This window comes from Peromyscus leucopus, chromosome 6, assembly GCF_004664715.2.
Source record: "Peromyscus leucopus breed LL Stock chromosome 6, UCI_PerLeu_2.1, whole genome shotgun sequence".
Taxonomy (NCBI): domain Eukaryota; kingdom Metazoa; phylum Chordata; class Mammalia; order Rodentia; family Cricetidae; genus Peromyscus; species Peromyscus leucopus.
The window spans coordinates 120,113,181-120,133,528 of NC_051068.1; the positions used below are offsets into that span (position 1 = coordinate 120,113,181).

The 20,348-nt window shown below is 42.8% G+C and overlaps 1 protein-coding gene across 50 annotated transcripts in view; it reads right to left on the bottom strand.

Annotated features, from left to right (window-relative positions):
• Positions 1–20,348, bottom strand: part of Adgrl2 (adhesion G protein-coupled receptor L2) — a 628,692-nt gene that overhangs the window by 156,870 nt on the left and 451,474 nt on the right. For 3 of the 50 annotated variants that reach the window (XM_037207212.1, XM_037207203.1, XM_028876827.2), the window contains exon 1: positions 18,788–18,898. The exons of 44 other annotated variants lie outside the window; for them this stretch is intronic. The gene's annotated coding sequence lies outside the window, so the exon portion shown is untranslated. Of the gene's footprint in view, positions 1–15,173; positions 15,798–18,241; positions 18,376–18,787; positions 18,899–20,348 lie in introns of those variants that run through there. 3 more of the 50 variants (XM_028876799.2, XM_028876798.2, XM_037207196.1) reach the window with 3 other exon arrangements.

The window sequence follows — 20,348 nt, forward strand, 5'->3', positions numbered from 1 at the left end:
AACACTTATAGGGATAGATATAAAGGATAGAAAAAAATCTATTTTTGCACAAATATCACATGAAAAATACACATACTGCGATTGGGGATATAACTCAAGCGTAGAGCGCTTGCCTAGCATGCACAAGTCCTGGATTTCAGTCTCAAGCATCTCAATAAATAAGTACTCGTGCATGTTAGCTTAAAGCAAACTGGGGCAGTGAGCATTTAGTTATGCTCCTCAAGAATTATGAGAAACAGGAAAAGTCCTCTCCCTTGTGAAGGGGGTGTGGCTAGAACCTTGGTCCTAGGCTTTGATTCCTCACTCCTCCTTTACTTACTGGATTACACTCAACCATTACAACGTCTTGTCCGTCATCACTGCCTCTCACCAGGACTGTCATCCACAGCTTCTAATTAGGTCTCCATCCCGGCCACTATTTCATCACTCTATTTCATGGCTACACAATGTCCGGAAACTAGCAACTCAATGTAATACTCTCTCAACTGAAAACGCAAACGGTTATGCTCTTCTCCATCTTCACTGCGCAAGCTCTTAACAGACACATCCCAAACCAACAGCCCAGCTCCGCCCCCTTCCACTCAGACACATTCCTCGAAGGCCCCAAGCCTTTCTCCTCCTGCACAGCCTGTACCCTGCAGACTGTACCCTGCAGTGAGTGCTCTCTCGCACAGCCCTGAAATCGACACTCCTTTCCACACCCCTCCTTTTGAATGCACTCTTCTTCGCTGTTGCCACGGCTTTCCCTCTACACTTATTCGGCCACGTCTCCACAGTGTGCAAAGCTCCTGTTTCTTGCGCAAACCTCGCATGGTTAGTCCCGTTCTTCAGGAGGGGACTTAATAAACGTCCATGCACCTAAAACAAACAAAACTAAAGCCGCAGATGAACACTAAACTAGATGAAAAGTGCTTACCAGGGGGCTTGCTCTTGGAAAGGTTAAAACACGGTATTTTAAAAGACAGCGTTGAAGACTGGTACAAGCAAATGCATATTTTGGGTCTGGTAATTTGGGCCAACTTGGTACCAGAAATTCTGTCAAATATTTGAACCCACATGTGTGGCCACAATAACCTCTGTGGTATTACAGGGAACCAAAAATAACATCCTGAAGGTGAAATCCAAGGCACTGCAAATACTGTGGGTTATTAAAGTAAACCCCAGCCCTTGCCTGCCACTAACACAGGGACCCACTGAAGACAGTCTCTGAGCCAGGCAAGGGTAACCTACTTTCAAAAATTGTACCCAGGCAGGAACCAGATCTTTTTCAAAAGACACTTTAAGTATACATTGTATTGTAAAAAGCCTCTGAAAATACCTCTTATAACACAGAAACTCCCTAGTTGTGGACACATTAACACAGTTTCTTGAAACTGGGAGAGAAAAGTTATTGAAAAAAAATGGCAAACGCTGAATCATTCACTATCTTACAGCCTGAGAAAACTAAGCTGCATAAGACAGAGGGTGGTTGACATGGCTGCCTGCCGAGTGTTAGGATTTCCTCACTGTTATGACCACCATAGAACCCTACTACTTCTGTATACGTGAAAAGTCAGCTGAGGTATCAGTAAAATTAAGTCTTACATGTGAAACAATTTCAAAGATGGAAAGGTCTGCCTTTCAGGTAAACAAGCAAACTGAGTATCTGTTCTAGATTTTGAAAGACAGAGGTACGTTTCTGGTTTTATTAGAACTATGAATGGTTATTTGCTCTTTTTTGTTGAGTCTGTAAAATCTACATGTGTTAAACCAAAATCACTCTCCTCTGGGTTGGTTATAGTCACCATCTGGGGTGTTCAGCCATCATCCAAACTTGAAGTTTGGATACAGTGAACTTCTAACCTCTGCTAAATCTGGAGCTGTTGGAAAGTGCAACCATGACTGGTCCCCTAAAAGCTGTCTCTAGTGTCCTGCAACAGTGACTTCAAAATCCTTACTTTGGCTTTTTAACACCTATATTTCACTTTGAGCTTTGTGCCAGGAGCTGAACCCGGACCTTCAAGGATACTAAGCACATCTGACCTATGCCCCTAGACCTCTTTTAAAAAAAAATGAAGCTATATGTTAAAATGATGAAAAATATTAAATCTTTCATAAGTACTTGGTATTAAAAGTGCCAATTTCACAAAGGATGAACTTTCAGAGATGAATGAACCTAACGACTTGGCGAGGCCTGGGCATTCTCCAAAGTCACCGTACAAAAGAGGGCTAATGAAAATGGTAACTGTTAGCTCAAACTATATCCTGCTTTGTGGGATTCTTCCCAGCATTTTCAGTTTGACTCTCTGGATCTTCAATTATTGATTCATTACAGGTCGCTATCCAAAGCTCTGTGCTCAGAATTCCACACACTTTTTAAATCTTTGCAATTTTCTTCTTATGAAGTAAATATAAATTAAGGACAACAAGATGCAGTTACCACATAATTTTACCAAGGTCATAGAATCCAACAGAAAGTGAGACATGAGAAAAAAAATTGAGATGTGGATCTTACAAATACACTAATTTATAGATAGTCGAGCCTGTCTGCATTCAAAGACTAAGATGATCAACCATGTTAGGTCTCAGCCAGAGCATTTAAATATTTCATTTATCATAAACTGGGACAGAATGACCAAAATAAATCAACTGAGGTGCATACTTCCACATGCCAACCCTCTTAAATAAACTAGCTTCCCTGTGCATTTCAAACCACTCCACTACTCACAGGAACTGAAGGCGGCAATTCATACACAACACTCAATGTCCCTAAAGAGCTCCAATGGAAACTTTTACTATTTCTTTTCAGGAAGAAAAAAAAAAGATGTGATACCAAGTTTTACTTTGCATGCTGACAAAGGCCATCCATAGTTTACAATGAGTAATCATCATAGTTAGCATTAAGGGGAAACCTTTCACGATGGTACCAAACATGGAGGGGGGTGGAGTGCCAGGTTTTCCTGTACTAACCAGGGAGGGCTTGAGTACATCTGAAGTCACACGAGACCACTGTGCATTTCACCTACACAAACCTGTTACGCCTGCTAGTAGTCACTAAAAGCACATTTCACTCTTGGAGTGGGGAGGGGTCAAATAGTAGAAATTACTTTGGAGTGAATGGAAAAATATTTTCTTTAAAAATATTAATTTTTTTATTCATGTATGTGTGCAAGGCTAGTAAGTTTCTGTGCACCACATGCGTCCAGGTGCCCACAGAGCCCAGAGGCATGGGGTCTCCTTCAACTGGAGTCACAGGCTGTTCTGATGAGGGTGCTGAGAACAGGTAGAAACCAAAGCCAGGTCCTCGCAAGAGCAGCAAGCACTTAACCTCTAAGCCATTTCTCTAACCCCCAGAAAATAATTGTTGAGGAAGAAAAAAACATTAACAATTCAGTGGGATGTGAAAATATCAATCTATCAAAAAGCAATTTTGATAAAAACTACTCTATGTGAGGACATTCTCAAAGTATTAAATAATATGCAAAATGCTTAAAAGTGATCAGAACAGTGCCAATGTTCTGATGATAATGGAGCAGTTTTATAAGTGTGCAGGAATTACAAGTTATTCTTTACAAACAGGCAACACTGCTTTAACAAGATTACATTAACAGATCAAACTGTGTTTCCAGTTTATTTTTAATTCAACACTAACGTCATGGTGATATGACTTCAATATTCCTGGAATTTTCCTTCTGATTGTCACAGAATTAACATGCAACAGTGAGAAAGAGACCTTGGTGCATTGACCCATTTTCAGATCTGTTTTCTGTTTGCTTGCTTTGGCTTTTTACAATAGGGTTCTCACTCTTCATGCTAATTCTCCAGCCTCATCATTCTTAAACTTCTACAAATATTTAAACAATAGTTGTAATATAAACTATTTAATTGATCATTGTTTTAAACAGATCAAATTCTTATTCTTTAGGCTTTCAAGAATATTCAAAGTATTGAAAAATCAATCCCAAGTATTCTGAAAACTGCAGTATCTGAAAGTGAGTTCTGGGTCAGAGAAAAGGATGAGGGCCAGGGTACTTGCTGCCATGCTGGGTAGCCTGAATTTGATTTCCAGAACCCCCATTGTGTAAGAAAAGAATCCACTCTTGAAGGTTATCGACCTCTACATTTGTGCCAAGGCACATACAAGCTCCCACCCCCAATACACACACACACACACACACACACACACACACACACATACGTTACATATGTAAAAAAAATATAGTAGAGGTAATAGGATACTTAAGCTTTGTTCTTGGAAATTTTTAAATGTTAATGGCAACTGAAACAAATTAAATCTACTCTCATTTAATGGTTTCAATTACAGGTTCCTAGAATAAAATTTTCCATAAACTAAATCTAAATATTTCATCATAAATCTATGCAATATAATAAAATATGAAACATGCCTTTACAAGAACAGTAATAAACAATTTCTTTGCAATGGTTCAGAGTTCATCAGCTTCTAAGCCACCAAATGGGCACAGGAGAGGGCTACTCTATTAAAACAACAAAGCATAAACAATATACTTGGCCAACGTGTTCATTAATAATTTTGTTACCCCATTTATATGAATTCTGTGTCATCAGAATTCTATAAAATACTTCATTGGCATTAATCAGGGCTAAATCTTTATGGAGGTTATAATCAGAGAAAAGTGATTTTAGAATATATTGCTAATATCGTAATGTGCTGCAGCTGTTATTCCAAACCCCAGATGTAAAGGAAAGACTGTCTTCAAATAATTTAAATTGCAATTCAAATAATTTCAACGGGACAGGTATTAATGCTTCACACTGGTTTGTTACTACGAATAGATCACAACAGCTTTGTCATGAAGACCACACAGGTCCTAAAACGACTGCACAAGGATTTTCTTTGAATCTACGTTAATCTTTTACTGAGGGACCTGGCATAGATAATAGAACCCTCTGCATTGATTTATATTTTGTCAAAATAAAAGTGCCTTCCGAAATCAAGCCTGACTTAAGGAGCAATAGGTACAAATAGTTCTTTGAAATCGTCACATAAAATTCAGTGATTAAAGAATTTTACTGAGTTTTATTCTTCTTTCTTAAACATGGAAATCAAAAACAGTAAGCTTACCAATCATATTTACATTAAAATATTTCAACTACACAGACATTAGAGTCAGACATAAAGCATCAGCATTTATATTTTGAGTTTTTGATATTTCCTCAAGGATGTGTTCGATTTGATATAAAGGCAAAACTAAAATGCTTCAATGAATGGGGGAAAGTGTGAAATTTTGAATTTTATTCTTCAAAATAATTGTAGAAATTTAATATTCTATGACCTTAATCCATTGGCTATTTTGTTAAGGTTTGAATGGGCAGTATCATGTGAATGCCACAAAAATCTATCAAAGTATACATAATAAAAAAAAATGTTCTTTAAACCTTTGTTAGACTTAAATTTGAAGACATCTGTGAGGCAGACAAGGAATTCTTTTGAAAGAAATAATTAGAAAATTTTACTATTTTATCTTTAAAATAAAAGTGTTAATGTCTAAAGCCTATGGACATGAGAGAATTTAAACACATTTTAAATATTTTTTTCTTTTTTCTCATATAGGTATGAAAACATCCAGATTCATAACTTTTCATTCCTAGTTCCAAATATCCACAAACAAGCTATGATTACTATTTAGAGTTTATGTTCTCTGCCTTCATTCAAAGTACTTGATATAATATTTGACTCATGATTTAAGGAAGATCAAAGACACACTTTTTAAAATGAACATCTTCCATTTTTATAACCCCTTTATTAAGAAAGTTACTTCGACAGTATACTCATTGCTTATTTGTGTTATTCATAAATATAGTCTATTCATAATAGATCTTGCTTTTTTAAAAAAATCAGTCTGCTCAAATGAACATGGGACCAATGCATACATATTTACTCTTAAATCATAAATTTACAAGTGGGCATGAGACATTACATCATGAATTTATATTCTTCAAGATTATATGATAAGATTATCTGACAACTTACAGAGACTGCCAAGGCTGTTTCTAATTGAAAAGGGCTATCAATGCCTCCCATAACCATTCCCAATACTGCAAGTAACCAGCAGTATTTTTACAAGAACATTTGAAAACATTTTGCAATGGACTCAGATTTCACTAACCTAGGGGTGAGGGGAGTATCACTGAAATAAATGTTCTACTTTTAAATTTAAGACAATACAAGTAGCACTTACCCTAGCTGTACCTTTCCAATAACATCACAGAAGTTATGCACTTTGTGACAGCCCCTGCGTCTCGCCTCACAGTTCTTCTGGAATGAATTCTGCAGTAACCCTTACCTTGCTGAGAAGGAAGCTGAGGCATGAGCCAGGAGAGGGTAATGAACTGTACTATCGGGCTCCACTTCCCAGTGCCTACCCACTGGGATAAGAAATGTCCCCGCATAGCATTATTTAAGACAATGACACAAAGTTGGCAATAAGGAATGCCTATCAATAATGCTATTGAAAAGGAGTATGCGGATGCTTGTGTGAAGCACAGCCCCGTAATCCTGTTGAAGAATAATTGCTGTTGCTAACAGTTTTACCCTGTTATGAAAATGCTCCGAAGAGCTGTAGCACAGACTTGTTGAGATAACACAGAGTGTAACACTTACACAAAAGCCCAGGTCAGTGCCAAGAATCTCTCTATTAAACCATTTTTCTCACCTGCAGGGTTACTCTGTATAACAGTAATGATCTGACTCCGCACATTAGGTAAAGATTAGCTAATGGAATAATATATTCAATACAGTGAATTTCATTAAGAATCAAAGCCCTTTAAAATACAAAATAAGTATGTTTGTCACACCAATTTGGCAAAGGGAAACAGACTATTACATCTCTCTTCAAGAATACATAAGTGGATAACTCTTTTTCATATACCTCCAACAAGCAAATTTTCAAATATTACTTCATCAAAAAAATAGATGCTGGCATTTTCAATAGAATTTGATACTGTTAAATTTACTACCAAAAAGCAGTATGCAGGCAATGTGAAACAAATGAAAATGACCTGTGTACTTACTGCCCTAATTGTCAAAATGCCAGTATCCAGAACTCAAGCAGTTCAGAATGTCTTGGACATTCCGTTGGCACAGTTCATGAAAAGATCAGCTTTCAATCCAGCACTGCCTGTCCTGCTTGCATTCACATCTTTCCAAGGAATCAACAGTTCCCTCATCCCTTCCTGTAAGGTCCTTCCTGATGGCCGCTTGTCTAAGTGTCACTGACTAATCTGTTCACTGTGACAAGTACCAGTCTTTAACCTGAAGGGATCATTCTTTGTTTCTGAAACAAGAACACATTCATCTAACTTAATCTATTGACTAAGTGCACAGGAGAGGGATACAATTTGCTACTTTGTGTTTATTGGTCATTTAATAATATTTTATACATCTTGGGAAAGTTCCTAAAACCTTATCATCTCTTCCTTAGTGAACATAGGTCTAGAGACTTTCCAAATGTGTTCTCTCCTAGAGCTTCAGTCAAAATAATATAAAAGCTCAAAATGAATCAATCTAATGTGCTGATGACTTTTCTAATATTTTTACTAATTAGGGCACACTTGTAGTCTATGAATACAGGAAATGACAAACATTGAACTATTAAATTTCACCGATATTTGGCCACCCTTAAAATACCACACATTCTAACCACCATTTACTCACACACAAAAGTAAATTGAAAGTCTTTAATATAATTTTCAAGGGTAAATTATCAATGCAATGTGCCCTGACTATTTTATCTCATATACAAGCTCCCTCTGCAGGTAATAACAAGAGTTAGCAAACATTTGTAATAGCTAAATACTACTACCTACCCTGTTCTCTCATTTGAGTAAAATGATGTTTCCTGAAAATTTGTGTTTGACAAATAATTACCTTATTCTCCACCCTGGTTAAGAAGGTAGCCTGGCCTGGCAGCATGCCCACACTTATCAGTCACCCTCAGGCTCTTCACATTATTGGGGTGGGGGGACAAAAACAAAACGTGTTTACACTTAACCAGCTGAAGGCCAAGTGCCCAGCACATGCTTCATTCACCTTCTGAAGGCAGAGCAGACAGTCAAAGGAGGTGCCTTGAAATCAACTGACAGGAAAAGACAAAAACTGTTTTAAATGAATACACCGCACATTTTATCTTAATCTTTCTCTCGGGAACTCCAAAACTGAGGAGAGTATTTATTTTTTTAAACAAATTTTTATTAATTTAACATAAAAATGAAAATTTGAAAGACCATTATCTACACTGTAAATGCCATTACCTCTTTTGTTATATTTGTTTCAGAATTGTTTTTAATCTATCTTTAACCAAGACCCACTTTTGCCAACTGTCCATCCGCCGGGTTGATATACATTAGGGTGCCCACAACAGGAAAGGGTGAAGACCAGTCTCAAATTCTGGGGGACAATGTGTAAACCCAAAAGTAGCTTAAAGGCAGTGGTTGATGCCATCGATTCTATGATTTCTCCTTTCCAACACCCACACCACCCCTTTATAATATGTAAATAATGAATAGAAACAAGCCAAATCTAATTTGATTTGCTTTACATTAATTGATAACCTTATAAAAACTGTTTTCTTTTTAATTTGTTTCTTTTGGCTTGGTTTGATTTTCTGATACAGGTACTCCCTGTAAAACCCAGACCGGTCTCCAGCTCATGACCATTCTTCTGCCTCAGCCTCCTGTGTGCTGGGATTTCATTCTTGTACCACCACATCCTACAAAGGTGATGCTTAAAAACAATACTGTTAATGAGCAAATGAAAATTATAGGATGTGGGTGTGGTTCAGAGACAGATCACTTGTCTAGCATGCACAGGGCTCCAGATTTTACCTCAGCACTGCAAAACTAACAAAAATGTAAACATGGATTAATTTTCATACTAATTACAGAAACAAAAATTCTGTCACTAGACTTTTTTACCCCAAGGAAACAAAGAAAATGAGGCAAAGGAATTTTAAAATGTAGGATGTCTGTGTATTTTAAAACCAGTAACAATATGAAAGCTGCCTTTTGTGTGCCTTGTGGGTACCACAGCACTCACAACAGAAAAAGCAAAGGGTATTAACATTCCTCTTTATTTGTCTATTGAAGTAAACAGAGAAGGCACAACTATCCAGGCATTATCTTCCCCATGACAGAGATGCCTAGGGCATTGTAACTCTAGTCTATGATTTCTGTTTGTTGACGCATCTGAAACTACATGAAGCAGGTTTGTACTGTATCCATCTTTTTAAATATGGAAAGCCAGCCATGGAGTATGTTCAGCCTATCTGTCTCCGGTGTACCCCTGTCAGTTCACAGGAAGCCTTCAGCAAGCTCTGTGAAAACATGAACAACTATAGAATACAGGAGCATCAACACAAAACAGAATCCAAGGCTGCTCCCAACAGCCACAGAAAGCAGGAGACTCGAGGAACTAAGACAACTTTAAGAATCCCAAAATTAGGAATACAAGGAAGGAGTTGGGAACGGAGCACAAAGGGAGAAGCTTGCTTAGCAGCAAGTATAAGGCCTAGCCTCAATTCCTAGCACTGGGGGCAGGGTGGAAGTAGGTGGAGAAAGGGATGTGTAAGAAATGTAATTTCTAATCAATAACCACAGCACCAAACACTAAAAGACAGAGGCTTTTAATGCAGGAGAATAAAATTTCCCTGTGGAAGGTATGTGTGGAGCGAGGAAATAAAAAGGAGAAAAATAAATGTTGCTTTTAAGCGAAGACAGAAAAATCATTTTTAACACTTCTTTTCTATGTGAGTGGAAGCTGAGAACTGATTACGTAATGGTATTCGACAGAAAATAAACACCAAGTATTGAGTTTATCAACATTTTATAACAGTTCACCCATTTTATGGAAAAGCAGTGATCCACAGCACTTCAGTTTTTCTTTAAATAATTAAAATTAATTAAATTTAGAAATGAGCATTTTTAAAACATAACAAACCTCTCCTTTGCACTCTCTATAAATAAACAAGGTAGCTATGGTCTACAAAAGATAACATCGGTCAGAACCAACATCACCTAGTCTGTCCTCCAGCCAGCGGTTGCTTTGACAGGAACTGGGACACCCAGCTGTAAGTGGGCTTCTTTTAAGGAAACTAAAATTCAGAATTCAGACTGGGGTGCAATATCATGTCTGCCCTTTAATGTTTATAAGATGCTCCTCACAGATTTGAGAGAGAAAAACATCCACGGCAGGACAGACTGGGACCCGTTGTCGTCCCCTACTTTCTTGTCCTGCACTGATTAATGCTTTGCTCTGCAGAGGGAGACATTACATCCGGGCTAAGACAGACCTAAATTTTACCCTCAGGCAGAAATCTGATTTAAACATCTCTATTTAAAGTGACATTTGTCCTCCTCCTTTCAACTGGTTTCCCTAGAAATTCCAGGAAGTTGACTTCATGACCTAAAAACAGCCTGGTGGCTTTGGAGCAGCTCTGTGACTGTCCCTGCACTGGGGTAAAGCTGAGTGCCAGGATGAATCAAGGTGGCCATAAAACAGGTGCCCAGATATCTGCAGCAATGAAGTCTGCACCACTTTACTGAGCTAAGAATTGAAGATCGAGGATTCTGTACAACTCTAGTATTGGTGACAAAAAAAAAAAAAGAAAGAAAGAAAGAAATCCTAAACTGTGTTCTTGTGGATGTTAACTGGCTGCCCTCTCTGAAGGGGGAAGTGTCTTCAGATTCCTGAAATCAGGTGTAGCATTTCACAGTGCTGATCCCAAATACCAACTGATCAAAAATTCTAGAAAAGCAACCTCTGTAACAAATAACACCACCCAAGAGTACAGTCTCCTGTGCGTTATGTAACAACTGCCATGAAAATAAAAAAATGGAAAGAGAAAAGAAAAAGGGATACATAATAGTAGTAATAATAATAAATCACCCAGTAAGCAAACACATGCACATTACAACCGGAGCCAACACCCTCACACTGCGAAGCTTGGCGACTTCTGATATTATTAAGCAATTTCAACAATGCTGGCAAGTTCCTACTAACCAAGGTAATCTAATTTCTGTTGCTTTTCAATCTAAATTGATTTTTTTTTCTTTTAGCTGTTCTGGTAATTGAACAAATTTATACAAGTGTGATGGGATTTTACTTACCACCACACAATGCATAAAATCCTCTATGAAGACAAACAGTATAGCTTCATAGAGCTGTATTTTTGTTGTAATTAAACAAATGGTATCTGGATTTGCTTTGTGCTTTCCAGACATTTCCAAAGCGTCTGCCGTAACCGCACTGTGTTTGAAGGTATTAGGAGTTTGGTTCCTTAAACTTATTCTTTCCAGGTAGTATTTTCTTGTCAAATGTAAGATATTTTCTACAGGGGACAGGGCTGGAGAGAATAATAAGCTTTCCAAAACTTATTGAATTAAAATTTATTTTAGAAGTACTCAAAGTATTGCTTGCAATTAGCCTATCAGACCAATGACCTAAAAATATTGATTTTTAAAAGGTATTTTTAGCTGACGGGACCTTCCTATTCTTATGGTCCACGGCTTGCCTAAAAATAACTACTTACATCAAAATTACTAAGGAAGTTTTCTAGTTTATAACACACGCTTAAGGAAACCTACGCAGCAGACTCAAGTGCCTGACTGCAGTCTGATGGGTGCTAATTACTCCTTGCTTGTGACCACACCAGGTCAGTATACTAAGTGTTATGACTCACAGTACCTAATTCCAGTAATTAACTATCTATCTGTATATTAAACAAATCATTTCCTTAAGCTGTTTCTTAAAGCATTTTTAAAAAGAGAGAAAGAGAAAGTCACTACTTTACCCAATCTTTGAGAACATCTCATGCAACTGAAGAGTTTAGAGAATAGTCCATCTATTTTTCTGATAAGATCACTCTAATTATAGTAATCTAATGATTAAGTACTTTTTTAACCTTTAATCAAGAATTATTTGCAGAGGTGAGCACTTGAGTAGGCCTGGAAAGCTTAGTGTTATGTAACAAAGAGGCTAACCAACCTATGATTTTCCTCTAGCTTTCAAGTAGAATGTTTTCATCTTTGTTCCAAATAGATCCAAAACAGTTATGGATTGAGGCAATGTGAACTTGTAAGCACAAGAGCTGAGCTGACCAACATATCAAGAAGAATCCAGATCCTTTTTACACCCAGCTACAAAAGTTGCTATTTTTAGTAGTTCATCGAAACCTTCAACTTAAATAGGCATACTTGTACATAACCTCCCTCCATAAATATGCACCTTATTTCTAGCACATATTACCTTGAAAATGACTGTGTTTTTGTTTTACAAAGATCTACTCTGCTCAAGAGTAGGCAGGTGTCAAATGAGCCCCTGGCCTTTCCAGACTCCAAAGCGGATACAAAGAATCAAGATCCCAGAGTACAAGCCTCTTGCAGGGAAAGTTCTAAAAATAACACTTGGCAGGATGCTCAGTTCTTCCATTCTTAAAATTGTATTTGATTCTTAAGCAAAACTCGCCTAACCTGAGTTCTAGTTATCAACACTTAGGCAAGTGGTAAATGTTTTCGTTAAAATGAAAACGGAGTGTTCATAGGTGGGTACAGGTGTGTGAAGCCCACATACTGCAATAAATCTCTAATGCTGTCTCTAGTGCATACTACATCTGTTAATAAACTATCGTTTAAATAATTTTTCACAAAAGTTAGGTCAAATAAATATTTTTATAGAAAACAGGGCTGTAACATTTTATGACTTGGGTTTGCAGATCGCCTGTTCCTCTGACCTTCACATCTCTGTCAGTTTTCTCATAACCTATATGACTTAAGGACACTAAAACACACTCTAAAAATTTTAAGAAAGCACACACAGAGAGCTTCAGTACTGATCAAACAAAGCCCTGACCCTAAGTAAACCTTGGTTTTAAAGCTCCCAACCTCTGCATGTTTTGAGAAACACAGAAGACTGGTATTTCAGCTGATTGTGGAAACCGCAGCAGTAAAAACTCCAAGTGCTCATCTTAAATTAGGACTCACAGTGCTGCGTGTGAGATCTATGTATTTATATTATTTTTTATGGCATTCGGAAGTTCTGTTGGTTGCTTTGATGTTACTCCGCTAATAAAACAGGGCGAAAAGCCTGGAAAACAAAAGTTATTTATTGGAAATTCTCATGTCAAAACTTGAAGTAATTGGTTTGTTCTAGCCCACATGATTCAATATTCTGAATTCCCTAACTACCTGCTCCCAGGGCTATCTGCATTTCTAAATCCGTTTTCTGTTGCCAACACATACCAACCTAGTGATTGAAAAAGGCAGCTGAGGTGCTTCGACTGCACGTTAATTTTTCTCTAAGTAGTCCAATTTCGTCGTCTAAATTCTAAGAAATCTCATTTTCACTGCATTTTACACCTTTGGAGATTTTTCAAATTCAGGATCATATAAAATGAAGAACAATATTTTCAAGGCAATTTTTGGATGATCACTAATAGCTCTCAAGGATGGTGTGTTTTCTTCCTAACACTTAGCACTCAAAGCAGAGGAGTTAAGCACATTTGGAGCACAGGAGTCACAATTACAATCAATTACACCCCCCACACACACCCCAATACTACAGTACTTCTTTGGCTAGTGAACAAAGCAGATGAACAGCTATCATAAAATGATCGCAGGGTGACGCTCTCCATTGGAAAGGCATTAAAAAAAACAAACTCATCTTGATCTGAAAACAATTACCACCCCATTAAACAAAAGACTAAAATATTTAGGCAATTAATGGTGAGTTTTTCCGCTCTGAAACTGCTACATTAGAATTCATTTCCACTATTAAAATAGAAGCTAGGAGTCCCAACCCTGAGTAAATAATCCTTCCTCCAAGGTAAGAAGGTCAATTCCTGGCCAAAAGCAAACATCACAGGTAAACCAAAAAGAAAAAAAGAAAAGGAAGAAGAAAAAGAAAGGAGGAAGGAAGGAAAGAAAGCAAGCAAGCTTGCAATTTTCAACCATTCTCTGTTGATCTTTAAAAATCAGTTTTAAAAAACTAAAGTGAAATAAATACAAGTAATTTTCGTCAGAAAAAAATAGTTCTCCCTTGACCTCTCTGTCCTCCACAAATGCCCCACAGACCAGTTTCTTATTTCTTTCTTTACTCAAGCTCTGGGTTGCTAAAAGAAATTCAGACAACATAGTGTTCTACAGATGCTGGAAAAAACTGAATCAAACAAACACCGTGTTTTTCTTGAAAAACAACTTTACGCTAAACAAAAAAGTGTCTAGTGTTTGACAAAAATTTAAAGATGAAAACAAAATGGCTTCTAAACACAAGTACCTCTATTTAAATAAAAGTCATAAAATTTGAGTCTCTGTCACTTAGAAACCTTTCCAAACTGATACTTGTATCAGAAGTTGTGTTAATAAAGCTCACATGGGCTTTTAATTTTCAACAAGCTCTACTTCCTTTTATTCCCTATTAGTTTAGCAAGTATATAAAAGTTTCCGATGTGTGTCTTATCACAAAATAGCTATTGTTGTATAGACTAATTGGAAGCCCTTCTAATTGTAATAACAGAGCAAAGTGTGTCTTTAGAAAAGCTTTGGGTTAGACAGTAAAGCTTTCTCAGTGTTCCACTAAGGGCACCCCAAAAGAAACGCAACGGAGACTATCCTAAAACAAAAGGTCACCTTTTTGCCTAAGAACAAACCATTTATCAATAGAAAATAATTGTCTTGCCATCTGCAAGCGCTGCGGAGCACCAGACAGTGTTTCTTAGCTCACATAATTACGGAACAGGGAAAGTTGGGCAGCACAGCCTGGATGCTCCTTCCAGCCTGCACCCTTTACAATTCCCATTGCCCTTTGGGCCTGGGCTTGGACGCAAAAGGAAGACAGGCTGCAGTTTTCTCAATTGAGCTGAAGCTAAGAACCCTTTGATATGCTAATCACCCCCTTCAAACGGTAAGAATTCACACTTGCATTAATTCAAACAATTTGTGCAGCATGTGAAATGGCACCTCTTTCAGAGCGGGGCAACAAAAGGAACGCAGCAGCAGAGCATGCGTTCCTCGGGATTCCATCACGCACCAGTTTACTGGACGGCGGAGGGGAGAGACAAAGTTCGAAAACACACCTGAACTTAAACAGATTTTTTTTTCTTTTAGAAGGAATCTCTCAAGAATTTCTAGTAAGCAGCAAAGCACACTATATTTATAGTTACCTTTGGCTAGGCTCAAGACAGTGCTATCCAACCTGGATGCTGTCACGGTCACCCCCAAAAACTTCTGTATTTCTGTGGACGAATTAGTGATTCTTTAGCGCCCGTTTCTTAAGGTTTACCCACCACAGACCCTGACTTAGCAAGCGAACTCCCAACAGTCAATCATTGACCAAACGGGCGTGCCTTTCTTCAAGGTTGGAACTAGACAGGAGGTAGGCAGCGTCAACTCGGAGGGCAGGCTCAAGACTTAGACCAGAGGGAGAAATGAATGAACCAACCACTGGGGAACGACGCCTCTGGAAAGAAGGAGCGAGCAGGGGAACCCAGAACCGGGAAAATGCCGAAGAAAAAGCAGCGAGGGGCAGGGGGGCGGGGGAGGGCGCTCCTTGGAAACCTGGCCTTTGTAAGGGCAACCATCTGGTTGCCGCTGAGGCTCAGGCGCGCCCAGGCTGCTTGGAGAAGCTGCTAAGCAGCCTGACACCTTTCATGAAGCAGGAGGAAAACATTTCCTCCGTCTGAATATGAGACAGCACGGTTTGTATCTGGAGGAACGGAATCGAGGGGCCGGGAAAGGGGGAAAGAGGAAAGGAGGGAGGGGGAGGAGTCCCCGCACGCCAGGAAGAGCTATGATGGGCAGCGCAGGACGTTGCTTTTGGAGGACAGGCCGGACCAAGGGCTATAAACACCCAGGAAGACGCACGTGCCTCGGCCTCTGCTCAGAGACAGCCCCGCACTCGCTAAAGCCTCCAGCGATTTCTTTTTCTAATCCAAACCCTGCAGTTCAGCGAAGAGGAGAAAAAACTTTGCTGGTCCCAAGTGCAGGAGTCCTGCACACTCAGGGACGCCTTCACGCTCCGGGTCGCCCTTGTCCCTGTGGTGTGGCGGAGGGTCTCGGATCCACGAGCCCACGCCCGCGACCCCAAGAGTCTCCCTCCCCTCGCGCTCCTCCCACGACTTCTTCTCCCTGCTGCTTTCAACCTGGGGCTCGCACACGACCCAGCAGGCTCCCCACCCCAGAGGCAGCCCGGGAGCCCACGCCCCTTAACTTCTCCTGCAGGCCCAGCGCGGCCCGCTGCTGCCCTCTCACTGCCGGTGCGGGAGCTTCTCTGCCCTGGCCCCGGCCCGCCGAGTCCCCCGACCCCGCTACCCTCCCGCCCCGTCGCCGGGCTTCCCCGGCCCCAGCAGCAGGCGCCCCTAATCGCTGCCAGCCTCAAAACCGGCGCGGCCACATCTGGCTGTGCTTTTCTCTCATCCTCGCCTCTCCGCACCACCTGACCAACGACAAGAAACGACGACCCGCAACAACTCATCTAAGCCCTCCCCCACCGTCCCCTTCCCGGGGACTCGCTCCCAGGGACAACCCACGGACGAGTCCCTGCCGAGCCTGAGGCCCAACACCTGGGGCAGGACAGCCAGGCCGAAAACGCACTTCACAGCCCCCCTCCCCAGCCCCGCTGCGTAAAGAACCAAGGGCACCTTCTGCTCCCCAAGCTTTTTTACGAAATGCCCCCCCAAAATGCAAGATCAGACTGGAGCTGCCTCGCCAGCCCGCACCCCCCGCCCGCCTTCTCGGTCCCCAGCAGCCAGCCTGATTCCCGAGAGCGTGACAATAGCCGCACGCGGCCCGGCGAGCGGGCTGCACCGCACAGAGTTCTGCGGATCGATGTCGGCGGGAAGGGCTGCGCACGAGTGGCCAGCGCGGGTCTGACCCGGCGACACGGCCACCTCCGAGGCGTCAGCCCCATCAGGGGGAGCCCAGCAAACAGGTCTCCGAAGTCGGGCACAGGGGCACATTGTTGGCGCTTACCTCCGTGTGCGCCCCGGGGGGAGGGCCAAGCTGGTGCGGGGGAGCCGTGCGGGGACACAGGCGCTAGAGAGGGGGCCGCGGCGACCGACACGGGGTGCTCCTGCTGCTCGAGCGCGCGCGGGGAGGCGGCAGCCGCGGCTGGCGGGCCGGACACGGCGCCGCGCGGCTCCTCGGCGTGTCCTCCGGCTCGAGTCTCCACCGCCGTCAGCCGCCCGCCGAGTCCAGCCAAGCAGCCCAGCGGCCCGGGCGGCTGCCGGGGGCTTAAGTCAACATCTTCCCGCAGTTTCCCACACGCCGCTCCGCGACCCAGGGGGGGTGCTTTGCCCACACGCGCGCGCCTACCGCCGCACGCTCCCTTCGGAGCCAAAAAAGCAAAATTCAAAACCAAGAGATGCGTGGACGAGGAGAGCGAGCGAGGCTGGCGGAGGTGCGCCGACTCGGGAGTCTCCTGGCAGCGGCGCGGGGGGGACGGGCGCCGCCGGGGAGCGAGGCCAAGTCCGTCAGTCGGTCGGGAGAAGCCCGGAGTGCGCGGGCAGCGGCGGCAGGACCTGCATCCGGCGCACGCGCCGCCCCTGCGGCCTGGGGCACGACTCAGCCGCCGGCCCTTCCTCACATGTCGGGTCTCCTGGCTCGTAGGGTAGGGGGGGCTCTGCGGACGGAGGAGACGAGGAACTCGGGGTCGGGGAAAGCGACGGGAGGAGCAGGGAAGAGCCGCGCCGCCGATGCACAGCCGCCGAGGGAGGCTGGTCCCCCTCAACAATCACCAAGAATCCTCCGGTAAGCTCCCGATGGCGCTCGGGCACCTCTGCGTGCGTGTGCGTGTGAGTGTGTGTGTGTGCGTGTGTGAGAGTGTGTGAGCGCGGAGAGAGTGAGAGCTAGAGGAGAGCAAGGAGAGCAGGGAGCCAGAGACGGGGAGCCCGAAGTCCTGACACGGACTCAGCTAGGGCTGAACTGGAGTCACCTCCTGCCTCCTCCTCCTCCTCAGTCCCCACCCCCAGCCCCCCCACCCCAGGACTGCTAATCATATAAACATATGAGCACGGACCGCGGCGCAGCATCCGTCTCTCCCTCCCGCGTTTGCCAGCCAAGGGGCTTGTGCAAACTCCAAAGAAGACAGGCAGCTGAGTACAAAACGCGGAGCAGATAATCTAGAACTCATTGCGCCCAATGGCCATTTTCCACTCCATTGGAGCAGCTGCGGCAGCGGGGCGCCCGAGCGCAGGGCAGAAGGAGGAGGAGGAGGAGCGAAGGGGACACTTACAGGAGATCTAGCCTTTCGGGTGGCGGTGGCGACGGCCGAGCAGCCGCCCCAAGACTGGCCGGCCCGGGCTCGGCCCGGTGGGGCGGCCGCAGGGCTCTCCGGGAGGCGCTGGTGGCGGTGGCGGCAGGGGACGCGCGCGCACGGCCGCGGAACGCGCCCCAGAGGCGCCCGCGCAGGCTCGCGCCCCTCCCCTCTCCTCCCCCTGGCGATCGGCTGGCGCCCCCCCCCCAGCCAGGTCGGGGGGTTCGGTATCCAGCCTTCACCCTCTGCACCCCGCCCCCCCCCCAACTCCACTCTCGGCGAGCCCGCTGCACGCTCTAAAGCCCGCGCGCACACACGCACTTTCCAAACATCGCTTTTATTTCGGGATCCCGGTGTGGGGGATCCGGGAGAGCTCGGTGTTCTGGCCACCGGGGGCCGGGCACTGGGGCCGCTGGGGCCTGCAGCTCGGGACCCCGCTCCCTATTTCCCTCTTCCCCTCCAGGCCCAGGAGCTTACTCCTTGCCAGGACTGCGCCCGGACGCTCTGGAAGCGTCTTTTACCCACCCCGTCTCCAGGTTTTCTCTGCTCCGCGCGCCCCGAGCTGGAGGCCCCGAAACTTTTAGTTTCCGCAGCCCTCCTTTTGTGTGACTGCTCGCAGGAGAAAGGAGGTCTGTTCGCCGCGTCTGCCTCCGTCCGGCTGCGGCGCGCAGGGGACGCTCCAGGGCTAATGCGTCTTTGATACCTGAGATTTCCGGCGCGCTCGTTAACGAAAGTTACATTTTTTTTAATTGCGATGACTTTTTCTTTGTAGTTACATAGAGCTAGCTAAACTTTGACTTTATTGACTATATTTCACAAGAGCGTTCTGTTTGTTTTTTATTAAACTCACCAGGATATGCAACGGAAGGGAAGGAGACTGCAAGGCTTTGCTTGCTAGAACATTCATAGTCCTCTTAGGTCTGTCTCCCGTTTCCATATATTGAAACAGCATAAGCTCTTGTCCTCTCGAAACACTTCCTTGTCCCTCTCGGCTGACAGTGTCAGCAAACTACAGAAACAAGCTGAAAGGACCAGACCACAACAATATCCTGCTAGGAGAAAATAAATAAAAATAAACGTTTAAAAACTGGATAAGCGTCTTCTGCCCAGGAGGAAAATAATCAAATCTGTATTTTTTTTTTTAATTACAAGATTTCTGAGCAGAAAGAAGTAAGTTTTCCATTGTATTCATAAACTACTGAGTTAATGAATTCAGCCATTTGCCTTTGAGAAACTGATTCTCCCAGATTTGAAACCTCTAAAAAACAGGATGAAACTTGAGCTTGTTTGCTTTCAGAAACAATATGTACTTTTTGTTACTGCGGGTATGCTGCAGTCACCACACTTCGGAAATCATTCCAAACAATGTTATTAAAATGTCAACAGGAGATTGCTCTGAAGACTCGAAGATTCTGAATAACAATTAGCATTTGCATTTTGTCACAGAGCCAAATATTTGCAGCAGTAAAGTCATTCAAATACTGGTCAATTTCGTTCTTGACTGTAGAAAATCTGAAGTTAAATGTGCATATATCCAAATCACATTATCTTTCTCAGATTCAAAGAAGGTTCTCCTATGACCCCGTTTCTTCTACTGGATGTAGGGTACTGATAAAATGAGCATTCTAGAGTGCTTTGCTTTACAGTACAGGTACTCTTCACTTGGGAATTCTTAGATAAATCAGTTGAAATATCTTCCATGCGGAGTTAAAGTAGTCTGGAAAACACACACCTATGCAGAGCTCATGCAAAACATGAGTGTGCTTACATTTTCCCACTAGTCAAAGCTATACAAGGAGCTAGAAAAGTTAAGTCCGCCTACCTACAGTGGGTGAAAAGAAGGCAGACCAATGATCCTCAGACATCAAAGACCATTAATATCACATTCTCCTTTTTCAAAAAAAAATTTATTTGTGAGTGTAAAACACAGTATGTCAATCTACTAATAATTTGCATTTGCCAAAAAAAATAGCTCTTTCTTTTGTTCAGCTTTGAAGGTTTTCATTCATCTGGCCTGATTCACAGGAAGCCCCAGTGAGTGCACAGACCCGTCTAATCCTATTTTCTTTGGGGAAGCAAAACTTAG